This window comes from Haemorhous mexicanus, chromosome 2, assembly GCF_027477595.1.
Source record: "Haemorhous mexicanus isolate bHaeMex1 chromosome 2, bHaeMex1.pri, whole genome shotgun sequence".
NCBI classification, from domain to species: domain Eukaryota; kingdom Metazoa; phylum Chordata; class Aves; order Passeriformes; family Fringillidae; genus Haemorhous; species Haemorhous mexicanus.
In genome coordinates this window covers 15052411-15065256 of record NC_082342.1, presented here as the reverse complement: position 1 = coordinate 15065256, position 12846 = coordinate 15052411, and positions in this window count along the sequence as shown.

Below are 12846 nucleotides of genomic sequence, written 5' to 3'. Positions count from 1 at the left end.
GATTGACAGCATGCCCTCCGTCACGTGTGCGGGAGCTGTTGTCATCACGTGGGAGACGGAAAATAGTTCGGCGGAGGGGCCGGAGGGGCGGTCGCCATGGCGCCCTGAGGGGCTGCGGGGCCGGGCCGGGCCCCGCGCTGGGCATCGGGAGGGGCGTCACCCTCAGCACCCCCTCCACGTCACTCCGACCTGCTCAACACCATATCCAAAACAGGCCGGCCTGCCCAGTGTCATATCCATCTATGCCATGTCAATATAAAAAAGACCTTAGGTTATTGCAGAGGATCTAAAGGAGGGCCATGAGGGCGGCGAAGGGTCTGGAGAGGCTTATAAGGAGCAACTGAGGTCACTTCTCTTGTTCAGCCTGGAGAAGAGAGTGAACAAGAGTAGGCCTCATTGAGGTCTTCAGTATCCTCAGGAGGAGAAGCAGAGGGACATGTCTTAACTCTCGTGACCAGTGACAGGACCTGAATGAATGGCCTGAAGCTGAGTTGGGAAAGGTTTGAGTGGGATATTCAAATAAGGTTCTTCATCCAGAGGGTGGCTGAGCACTGGAATAGGCTCCCCAGGAAGGTGTCACAGCATCAAATCTGACAGAGCTCAAGAAGCATTTGGACAATGCTCTCAGGCACATGGTAGGATTGTTGGGGTGTCCTACACAGGGCCAGGAACTGTAGTTGATGATCCTGATGAGTCTTTTCCAACACAGCTTATTCCATGATTCTGTGAACCTTCCCCCACATCACATCCACTTGCCTCGCATCACACCAGCCTTCTCTATAGCACATCCACCTGCCCCACATCACCCCAATCTGCCCAACAACAGACCAACCTGCCCCTCATTGTGCCAACCAACCCCATATCAGCCAAACCCTTCCCACAGCTCATGGACCTATCCCATTACCCACCGAGCCATCCCCCATCAGGCCAGCTCACCTCACATTATACCAGGCATGATGCCTGCACACACCAAAGCCCAATGCAGACATCCCCTCAGCACCTACCTCCATCCCATCCCACCCAGGCAACATCCATCCTGAACAGAGGAGACCATGCCCACCTGGAACAGCACCATCCCCATGTAGGGTGCAGCTCTCAGAGCACCAGTCCTGTGCCTGTGCCCACCAGGGCTGTCCATCCCAAGAGCATTCTGCAGCGTAGGCGGTCACACTCAAGATGCCCATCCCCATGGCACTGCCAGGGGCCATCAGGACTGAGCCAAAACACTTGACTGAGAACACCAGTCCTGCCATCCCTGCAGTGGCACTGGGAATGCCTGTTCCTAATGCATGTCACAGCACTGGAAATGCTTCTCTGAAAGGGTCGAGTGTGCTGTGTGGTGCTGGAAAATCCCATCCTCCGCTCCTCCTCTCCTCCAGTCCTCCTGTCCTCAGCACCAAGCATCTGCCACAGCTTCCTGCTGGAAGCTCAGTAAGCCTTCATTCGCCTGCAGCACTCCTTGGTTTGTAGTATTCCATGCTTCAGTGAGGTGCTGTAACAGCATTGTCTTCAGCACTTATTTTGATCTAGGGTATTCAAAAGTGAACTTGTTGAAAAGTCTTCACCTTCTCCTTCTATAAAAAGTATGTTATCAACATAATCCTCATCCTAAATCCAAAACACAACCACATAGCAGCTACTAGGGAGAAAATTAACTCTATCCCAGAGAACACCAGGACACTAATTTACATAGTGAAATTTCCTGAATTTTACATCCAAATGTCATTACCATAGCAGGATTTTTCTACTTCTTTTCCACAGGACCAAACTGTGATGATAAAATAGTGATGTTTAGAAAAAAAAAATAGTGATGTTTATTTACCATAGCACTTCACCTTCAGTGTATATGGAGATTGCATTTGCTGCTTGATGTAGACTGAGAGCTCTTACCCACAATTCAGGGACTAAAAAGTAAAATATTGCTCAGAGAAAAATTCAAATATGACCCCAAAACCCATGTGGCTATATTGCTGATTTTGTAGCAGTGGAACTCATACAACTGCAAAGAAGTCCTGGCAGATTTCCAACTCACACTAGCTCAAGCTTTGGCCTTATTCTAAATTTCAGATTTATTGTTAGGTTTTGTTATGTCAGCATGAAAAAATAATTTCCAAGGGCATTATAAAATAAGAAGTTTGTAGGGATAAGGTTTCAGATTTACATCTGATTTTCATGAGTTTTGAGAGGTTTAGTACTGCCTTGTATAGTTCACCACAATGTCCATTCAACATGATGACAGCCATTTAATAGCCCAGATTGTTCCTGAATTATAGGGCTTACAACAATTCGTTCATTAATTAGGATTGCTGGATTATTTTAAGCAGAGTATTTGCAAGCTTCAGCTGGAGAGGGGTTTCTTTTGCCCCCAATTATGAGCAGACACTGGAAGCAGTAATGCTGGAGCAGTAGTGCCCAACTCACCCATGTATATGGCATTACATAGGACCCTGTGTAATTTACTGATGCCCTAGGAAACTGTCCTCTGAATTTTTTAACCAAATCAAAAGGTTGTCATTATCTGTCTGCAACAGTTTGAAGATCACAGAATAACCCTTATTATGTCCCCATGGGTGTTCCTGCAGTGTGTTATTATAAAAGATGAAGCTCCTGCAGCTGCAGCAAGTACAGTAGACACACCATTCAGGTTGGGCAGATGGGGAGGTTATGGACATGGGAACACTGTGTGCATCCCACATCCATAACCTCCCTATCTACCCAACCTGAGTGGTGTGTCTACTGTGTAGAGCGAAGGAATGGTGTCAAGAGGGATCTGGACAGGCCGGAGAAGTGGGTCTGTCTGTGTGAACCTTGTGAAGTTCAACCAGACCATGTCCAAGGTCCTGATGGCAGTTGACGAAAGGGATGTGAACTCCATGGTTTGCACACATGAAGCCGTTTATTGATTCACAAAGCTGAGCTTATGTGCCTTTTCAGCAATTACTAAAAATAGCACAACTATAACATTTATGTAACTGGGTAACATTGCTTAATTCAGAGCCTCCTACTAACTCCTGCAGGTTATGTGTTATCTCACAGAAGTTCTGCTTACCAAGCCCATCGTACCAAGCGCACTGCTAACTTCTGCATTCCTTCTTCAAGGTTCTGCTTTCTGTTGCCAAGGCTTGCAGCCTACTAAGGCTAACATATCCACTTCTGTCATGAGCTGGACAGTGCTCCCAGCTCAGCTTTCTAGCTGTATTCCTACAAGGCCCTCCACACGGGTCAGGGCAATCCCAAGCACAAACACAGGTTGGGCAAAGAATGAACAGGGAGCAGCCCAGGGGAGAAGAATTTTAGAGTATTGATGGGTGAGAAGTTCAACAGGATTGACCATGTGTGCTGAGAGCCCAGAAGCCCCCATGTGCTGGGCTGATCCCACAGCCAGGGCAGTAGGGGAAGGGGTTCTGCCCTTCTGTCCTGCTTAGGTGAGAGACCCCACCTGCAGTGCTGCCTCCTGCTCTGGGGTCCAACATCAGAAGGATGTGGAGCTGCTGCAGCAAGTTCAAAGGAGGCCACAGAGGTGCTCTGAGAGCTGGAGGCTCTCTGCTCTGGAGACAGGCTGGGAGAGCTGAGGGTGTCCAGCCTGGAGAAGAGAACGCTCCATGGAAACCTTAGACCACCCCCTGCCAGTGCCTAAAGGAGCTGCAAGAGAGCTAGGACTTTGGACAAGGGCTTGGAATGACAGAATAATCCTAGTGAGTCCTTTCCAACTCAGAATATTCTGGGACTTTGTGAGCCTACGACAAGGGGGAATGACCTCACATTGAAAGAAAGCAAGCTTAAACTGGATATTTCAAAGAAATTTGTCCCTGTGAGTGGTGAGGCCCTGGCACAGGTTGCCCAGAGAAGCTGTGGCTGCTCCATCCCTGGAAGGAGATGGAGCAGCCACAAGATGGGCCAGGTTGGATGGGGCTTAGAGCACCCTGGTATAGTAGAAAGTGTCTTTGCACATAGCAGAGGGCTGGAACAAAATGAGATTTAAGGTCCCTTTCAATCTAAGCCAGTCTGTGGTTCTGTGATCTTCAGTCTTCTTCAAATGAATTCAACAATCAAAAACATCACCAGATTACTGACTCTGTCTTGTGTTTATGTGTTGTCTAACTCACACTGGCAGCTCCTCACTTTGACATTATGGAATACCAGAAGGCATTTCTTCTGGACATTTTTTCTTTTTTTTTTTGGAAAGCAAAGCCAGAATATAATTAAAATTACTACTAACAAAATTCCAAAAAGCAATTTTAACAAAATTTGGTAAAGACTCCTGCAGAATGAAGTGTATTTTTGAAAAGGCTCTGGAGAAAGCTGGATGAAGTGCCAGCGAGGAATTGCCAGAAATTACACTGGAATATTTAATTGCCATTTCTGGAAGCACTACTTTATCACTAGTCTTTTTGCACTGAAGTTGAGATATATGGACTCAGGTCCTTGAAAATGATATATGGTGGAGAGATACTACCTTCAAGTTATTAGAGATATTATTTAAAAGACTTTATTGCAAATTTTGGCAGGGTAGCAAATTGTTAGCCACAAGGTAATTTCTTCCCTTTGGGAAGGGAAGAAATTACCTTGTGGCTAACAATAATTCCTACTTCTGCCACAGATCAGGTCAGATATGCTTCCTATTGGGGAATGAGATCATTGCAAAATCCCTCCAGTGAGACAACATACTTCACTGATGGGTAGAGAGGCATTCCAAATGCAGAGCAAAATACTTGAAGTTTGTGAACTGTTTACACAGAAAAAAAGGACAAATTCTGCTCTGAATGGGTATCAAATAATGTATTTTACAGCCAGAGATGTGGGGTTAAAAGAGTTTGTTTAGCTTTCCTTTGAGAGGGCTCAATCTTAAGCAAGAGTGACTAAAACAAGAGACTGGTTTTGTAGGCATTGAACTTTGCACCTGTTTGTGTCCAAGGTATTTCTTAGAATCTGTATTTTTAGTTGCAGCTGAATATGTTTGCTCCCTTCACAGAGGTTATTTTGAACTGCTGTGAGACACTTGCAGATACCTAAGGTGTTCTAATAACCCCTAGACAATGTATCAGAAGCTCACAGTGAAAAGCACAGTAAATGTCAGATCGGTTTAATGTAGAGGCCCTTGGTTTTAAATTAATAGTAATATAAGCCTTTAATGCCATAAACTCCAAGGGGGACTGTATTAATTTGCAACTGGCCATTGTTTGCACTTTACCATCACCATCAGCTACATAAATATGGGGGTATTAAAGCTGATTTAATTAATTTATTCTAAGTTTCCTGAGTGTCCCATTATAGATAAACCCCACCTCAGACAGAGGCACTTCATTGTGTTTTTGACACACCATCAAGCTGTTTAGGTTACATTATGTTCACAGAGGACATCCACTTTCAGTAGAAGACATTTTCAAGTCAGCTCATAACCATTAGATAATTTCCACACAGGACACAGAAGAGGACTCCTGGTGCTTTGGAAGGCAAATGATGTTTAGAATATCTGTTACTCTCCTGGTGCTTAAAAGGGCTATTATTTACAGGGAAAAAACTTCTTTCTCAGACTCAAACATGTATTTGAAATATATATTATACTATATTAAATTATATTAAATATATAAATTGTGAATGAGATAGGGAAAGTAGTGAAAGGGGTAGAGCACAAGTGTGACAAGGAGCATCCGAGGGAGCGGGGGGCCTCAGCCTGCAGAAAAGAGGCTTGGGTGGGCCCTTCTCCCCCTCTACAACTTCCTGACAAGGGGGTGGAGCCAGTGGGAGTCAGGTTCTTCTCCCAGGGTACAAGGGACAGGACAAAAGGAAATGACCCCAAGTTGTGTGAGGGGAGATTTAGGTTAGATATTGGGAAAAATTTTTCATGGAGATGGTCATCCAGCCCTGGAACAGCTTGTCTAGGGCCGTGGTAGAGCCCACATCCATGGCGGGATATAACAGATGTGTGCATGTGGATGTGGCACTTGGAGAGATGAATTAGTGGTGAGCTGGGAAGTGCTGGGGGAATAGTTGGGCTCAATGGTCTGAAAGGCTTTAGAACTGAAATTATTCTGTAATTCTATGAAATGAAATAGATTTTAAATGAGAAGGCAATTAAATGAAGGAGAAAAGCACATGGGGTCCTTCGCACCCACCGACCTCAAAGTGGTTGCTACCACTGGGGACTACATTAAAAACCCATGTCAATCAACCAGAAGATGCTTTCTGATTTCAGTGGGTAGATCAAGGCCAAAGGCTAGAGGTTCACTACTGAATAAGTGTCACAGCTGGTCTGTGGCTCAGCAATTAATTCAGCTATAAATAAGAAACCCAGCCCAATTCCATAAACCAGCCCCTCAGTGAGCAATGATAGGATACATTCAAACCCAAACAGGGACTTCACCCAATCATGTTCCATCCTAAGCTGCAGACATCATACTGGTCAAAGAGCTGGGTGGTAAAACCAGACCAGTCAGTTTAGACCAAGGTGTTTCAAACCCCCTATATAAAGAGGAACTGAACAATAAAACTTGTTATTGTTGCAAGGATCTCTGAAAGTGTGTGTCATCTCTGGCTCTGACCACTGACCCCAGTAACAAAGAAGCACTGGGACTGCAAGAACTGTCTTCCAAACCACATGCAAAATTCCTAAACTCCCATGTAAGTACAGTAATGAAATATCTCCTGGTACATTATCATAAGTCCCTGAAGGAAACATTTCTGAATTCCGCTTGAAATAAAGTCCCTTCCTTTACTACACCTGCATTTTCATCTTGCAGAGGGGGTAATGTGATTTTATCACTTACTCTGATGTTTCATGGTTGTGCTTTCCACTCCAGAAGTGGTTGCATTTAATCTATGGGAAAAGTAAATCCTTCTTTGGAATATTTATAGAGACCTTTAAGGCCCTTTGAATGAAAAGTTTCTGCCGGATGAAAGCATTGATATACATAAGAAGAGAAAAAATCAGTATACCCATTGAATTGGAGCCTACTGGCTGTTAAGCCTCCCCAGGACAGCATTTGCACCAAAACTTTGTAATTTCATTGGCTATAAGCATCTCCCAGACAATATGATGCCATTATACCAAAACACCAAAACTTCCTTAATCTTTGATACTTAAAAGGTATCATCTGTAGGTCATAATATCCTGACTGACTCTTCACTGATCAAACCCTTACATCTATTTAAAAAGAATTTGGGATATCCAGACCTTCTGATGTGACAAAGGAAGAAGAATGGATGGGTTCTATGGTTGCTGATGCTATACAGCCTATTTGCATAAAAGTATAGAATCACAGAATCATTTAGGTTAGAAAAGACCTCTCAGATCATCAAGCTCAACCGTTCCAAAGATCTCATGGAACGGCAGTATGACATTTTGGCACAGAGGCATATTGGAATTGGCATTTTGGCATATTGGCTCAGTCAAATGTGGCAGGAGGGTGCTCCTGCCTGCATTGTACTGCCTTGATCAAAGCACAGTGCAAAGCCAAAAACTACTGGGGAAAAAGCTCCCAATGTATGATTAGCTAGAAGTGTGGATCAGATCTAAGAGGAATCAGGGAACCAGTAAATAATCAGACCATGGACAGAGTTCAAATTCCCACCAGGCTTACATTATGGCCTTTTACAACCTGTTAAAACACCTTCACTCTAAAAACCCCATCTGAGAGAAAAAAAAGATAACCACAAAGCAAAATAGAGAAATCCCTACATTAGCATTTTTTCCTGCCCTTTCAGCTGCCTAATGTACTCCCTTGAATTCCTGGCATTGGCAGCAAGAATATGCCTATTTTTGTGATTGTATGGATTTTTCTTTAAATGGAAAAATTTCAGTTATCTAAGCCGTTGCCAAACAGAACCATTTTCAAGGGGATCATTTTACAGCATGAAGCTTTGAGAATGTGCACTGTAGAAAAAGAATTTGTTATTCCTTGCGGTACTGCTGCTTCGGCTAAATTGACAGAACGTTCATTTAGAGGGTAATGCATCCATTTCTGGTTTCTGCCCCCTCAAAGGAAGGCTGTTCTAGTCTGGGTGAGTGATTTCTTGGCATTGCTACTTGGTGTTTCCCCAAAATGCTTGGGGGCTGTTACATTATCATGGAGTTACTGACAGGCACCTTATGGGGGCAGCACATCCTCTCTGTTTGTTTTTTCAATCTCCTTCATTAGACCCAGGTCTGCTTCCACATTAAATCAAAAAAAAAAAAAAAAAGCTGTGTACACACTACAAATAACATTATTCTGCTCATGCTGTGCTTGTTAATGTGGGGCTCAAAGCAAGCTGGTGATATCCCACCTTTATAGCTGGTGTTGTAGGAAATAATGCTGCCCTGCTTCACAGAGAGGGAAAAAACAGCTGAGCAAACCCACAGAATCATAAAGATTGGGAAAGCCCCCTAAGACCATTGAGTCCCACCATTCCATACCGAGCCCTCTACTAACCCATGTCACCAAATACCACACCTACACTTCTGTTAAATCCCTCCAGGGATGGAGACTCTGCCACTGCCCTTGGCAGCCTGTTCTAATGCCTGACTGCTCTTTCAGTGAAGAATTTTTCCATAATAGACTACGTAAACCTTCCCTGGTGCAACTTAAGGCCGTTTCCTCTTGTCCTGTCCCTTGTCCCCTGGGAGCAGAGCCCACCTTCACCTGACTTCACTCTCCTGTCAGGGAGTTGAAGAGAGTCACAAAGTCCGCCCCCAAGCTTCCTTTCCTCCACACTGAGCCCCACCCAGCTCCCTCAGCCACTTTTGGCACTCCAGCCCCTTCCCCAGCTGCATTCCCTTCTGTGGACATGTTTCTGTCCTTCAATGTCCTTCTTGTCATGAAGGGCTCAAAACTGAACCCAGGATTCATGTAACATGCTCAGGATGCCCATGGCTGGCAGTCAAGGAAGGGAAAAATCACTGCAGGTGGCCTGCATCCAACTGCCATGCTTTTTCCATAAACTGAGTCATGTACCCTTTTGTTCTGTTTGCCAGAGGGAGAGCTCTGATTTGAGGCAAGGACAACAAAATAGGACAGTAACTATGTATAAACACATGAGGAAAAACTGGTGAAAGGGGAAAGTCCCCTCTTCCAGCCTGTAATGAGGGACAGATTTATCAGGATTCTTGCAGGTATAATGAGGAAAATTAGGAGGACAGGGAGATCTTAAAGAACCAGAGAAGTGCAAATGTACTTCATATACCAAGCTAAACAAAAGCAGAGGAAGGGGAAGTTGCTGAGCTAAAGGCAAGACAGGTCCACAGGAAAGCAAAGATGCTCATTTCTCTGGTCTATAGTGGACAGCAGCCTATCTCAGCCAAGAGAATTGACCTAGATAAGGCAGCAAGAGCACAGCAATTCCATCCTGACACAGTCCCAGCAACACACAGCAGTCACAGAACCAAAGAATCACAGAACTGTCATATCTGGAAAAGTCTTCTCTAAGATCACTGAGTCCAACCATTAACCTGGCACTGCCAAGGCCACCAATAACTCATTGTCCACAAGTCACATCCACAAAGTTTTAGAACACTCCTAGGGATCATGATTCTACCACTTCCCTGGGCAGACTGTTCTAATGCTTATCACCCCAAAGTCAGAGGTGATAATTTTAACTCCTATTAGTGCTTAAGCTCATAGAAGCACAGAATGGTTTGAATTGGAAACGACCTTAAAGATCATCCAGTTCCACCCACCTGCCATGGGAGAGGCACCTTCCACTAGACTGGGTTGCTCCAAGACCCATCCAACTTCACCTTGATCACTTCTAAGCATGGGGCAGCCACAGCTTCTGTGGGCAACCTGTGCCACTGTTTCACAGTGAAGAATTTCTTCCTAAAAACCCTTCTAACCCTGCCTTTCTGTCACTGTGAAGCCATTGCCCCTTGTCCTATCCCTCCACACCTTTGTCCGAAGTCCTTCTACAGCTCTGGGAGCCGCTTTACGCACTGGCAGGGCTCTAAGATCTCCCTGAAGCCTTCTCTTTTCCAGGCTGAACATCCTCAGCTTTCCCAGTCTGTCTGCAGAGACAGGCTCCAGCCCTCAGAGCCTCTGAGTGGCCTCCTCTGGACTTGCCAGGTCTGTGTCTTTGTGGGGACACCAGAGCTGAAGGCAGCAGCACACGTGGGGCCTCACAAGCAAAGGGACCAGATCACCTCCCTTGAGCTGCTGCCACACTCTAAGATCAGCCCAAGAGGCATGTGGCCTTCTACACACTATTGTATGAGACAACATGGGCATGAGCAGAGATCAGACAAAAATTCCTCCTTCATAGACTGGTAATAGCAATAGAACCATGTTCAGTATCAATCTCTTGCTGCACTCTTAGCACAGCCAAGAATTCAGCAGAGCTGGTCCAACCTCATAGTATGGAAAATCACAGGATATTCATTAGTATATCCCTTTTTGCAATGGAGCCATGTCTTAAATAACTCTCTCCCTCCTCTGTGTTAGGGGGATTTTCAGTCTGCAGCTATGCTTTGATCTAAAACTTGATAATCAAAACACTGCTTGGAAAAAGATCTGCAAGAACTGACCTCCAGTTCATGGAATCCTCAAAGGTGGATTCCAGTGATATGTCACAAGTAGTTACAAGTGGTTTGGGCAGAGCTTTTCTTGCTACTCATTTCCAGAGAAGTCACTGGAAACACAACCTTCATGTCAGCTAGCAGAACACAGAGATACAACTCAATCCTGCTAGGGGAGAGGAGAAGGGGAAGCAAGCAACACACCAGGTTTATCTTCCTGAGCAGACTTAAAATTCCATTGGCCACGCCTGAAAAGGGCAAAGAGTAAGTTTGGCTTCCACGTTGGAGAAAGCATTGTGAGGCTGTGAAAGTCAGCCAGCACTGATTGATCACTTCCATGGTTCACAGGCCAGACCCAGCCCAAAAACAACAGGTTAAAACCTCCCTCTACCAGAAGAGCCCACATGACCTTTTCAGCACTGTGAACTATTTCTGCAGCACTTTGCACCTCCAGTAAGTAGAAGTCCAGGGGCTCTGACAAGAATAATCGCAGAGTGGTTTGAATTGAAATGACCTTAAAGTTCACCTCATTCCAACTCCCCTGCCATGGAGCAGGGACACCTTCCACTAAACCAGGTTACTGGCCTGGAACACTTCCAAGGATGAGGCAGCAAGAGCTTCTTTGGGCAGCCTGTGCCAGGGTCCCATACTGGGAAGAATTTCTTCCTAATATCCAATCTAAATCTCTTCTCTGTTAGGTTTATTGCCTATTCATAGAAGTTATTATTTGGCCCTTGTACTATCACTAAGCACTCTGCATAGAAAGCCACTCTTTTTTATAAAGCTCCCTTTCAAGTACTGAAAGGGGCTGGAAGGATTTCTTCACCTGAGGACCAGGGATATAATCCAGCATTTTCTGTTCTAGGCAGCAACAAAACCCAAAGTAATCTGCTGTAAGGAGCAATAGGGAATGTGCTTTCTGTGTCTGTTCAGTGGAGGTCCACAGATGGAGGCTGCCTCAGCTCCTTGTACACTCCCAGGCAAAACCCCAACTTTAAACCATAAAGATTTGCTTAAACTATCCTGGCTGCCCCATGCAGGGAATATGCAGATGATAGAACAGAATTATTAAGCTTGTAAAAGCCTTTATGATCAAGCCCAACCCTTAACCTAACTCTTCCAGGTCTACCACTACACACTTCCTGAGATAGCGGTTTTGGTGTGAGTCTGCTTTTGTAGAGACAAACCATTTTTCCCCACAGGAAAAAAGGTACAACTGCAATCATACAAATTACTGCTGTAATACCAGCCACAAACCCTGCAACACTGAAGGGACCAAAGCAGGCCACTATTTTTGCCCAAGTTTATTTCTAGAAATTTGTACAAAAACTGATACTCTGTAATACAATACTCTATCAAATATGACAGATGAACATTTGTCTTTAGAGGCAAGATTCCAGGAATGTGAAGTACCATCCTCTTGCATAGAAGAAAGGCACATTTTAGAGCTCAAAATACACTCAACTGAATGGTTGAAAAGGCAGGTCAGACATGCAAGTAGTGCAGTGTTTTGGGTTTATACATAAACAAATTGTACTCCCAAGAAATCTCACTACAAGCAGCATTTACATCCACATAAACATTTTATAAATACTTTTAAAAGTAGCTCACTTTAGATTCTATGTGTGCTCCTTTACATTCACTGGATGGAGTAATTAGAAGCCATCTTCAGGCCAGAAGTAACTTCTATATTTCCCCAAATACTTCTGGGATCCAAAGCACGTGCATCAATAGCCCTACTGCATTTTTCCCCTAAGGTCTACCCTAAAAGTCTGCAACACCAGGGCTACATGACTGCACCATCCCACTGCTCCTAGAGCTTATCCTTGGAGTTTTGTGGCTATGAAGAAGTCTCATATTTCCAGCTATAAGCCTCTATGCAAGCAGCACCTGGGACATACCTGCTTCTAAACTGACATCTTAAATACAGTGCTGAATTTACAGCCACAAAATCTCCCACTACACTATGGATCAAGCTTCACCTGACTCTCTCTGCCCCATCCAGCACAGATGCCACAGCAGGGGGGTTGGCAGCCCAACTGTACTTCCAGAAAGGGCTTTTCCAAAGCAGAAATACCCTTGTACTACGTGAGCATGTCTCAACAGGGCTCTTGCGCAACACACCCATAAAACTGCTGTGCTGCTCAAATCAACATGCTGCTTTTTAGATTGAAAACCAGATGAATCCCACTCTCCCAAAATTGCTTGTGCTAGTGGGTACAGTAGCTGTAGTAATTTTTCTAATTCATTGCTGGAGATCCAACAGCATTATATAGCAGATTACAAAGGCAACCATTTATCCAAATTCTCACAGCAATGGGGATTGTGCTTTTTTTTTTGTATAAAAAGATGTTTGTAAT